Genomic DNA, 260 nt, shown 5'->3' with positions numbered 1-260 from the left:
CGGAGGGAGGGAGGGAGGGAGGGAGGGGAGGACCTGGGAAGGACGGCGGTCGTGTTGATCGCCCGGCGGCAAGAAGGTGTCGATTACAGCTGATTTATCCTTCCTTTCTCCTCCCCTCCCTCGGCCCCTCCTTCCTTCCTCAGGGCACGCCATGGCCTTGCACTTGGATGACAGCTACTTGGAGAGACCCGCCCTCGAGACGGTGAAAGCGATCCAGCTTTATGTCTACTCGTTGGAGCGGTACGGGAAGAGCCCTTACA

Source organism: Nannochloropsis gaditana, assembly GCF_000240725.1.
Source record: "Nannochloropsis gaditana CCMP526 unplaced genomic scaffold scaffold352, whole genome shotgun sequence".
In the NCBI taxonomy this organism is placed as follows: Eukaryota; class Eustigmatophyceae; order Eustigmatales; family Monodopsidaceae; genus Microchloropsis; species Microchloropsis gaditana.
The sequence above is the reverse complement of the archived record's forward strand: the minus strand, read 5'-3'. Positions refer to the sequence as shown.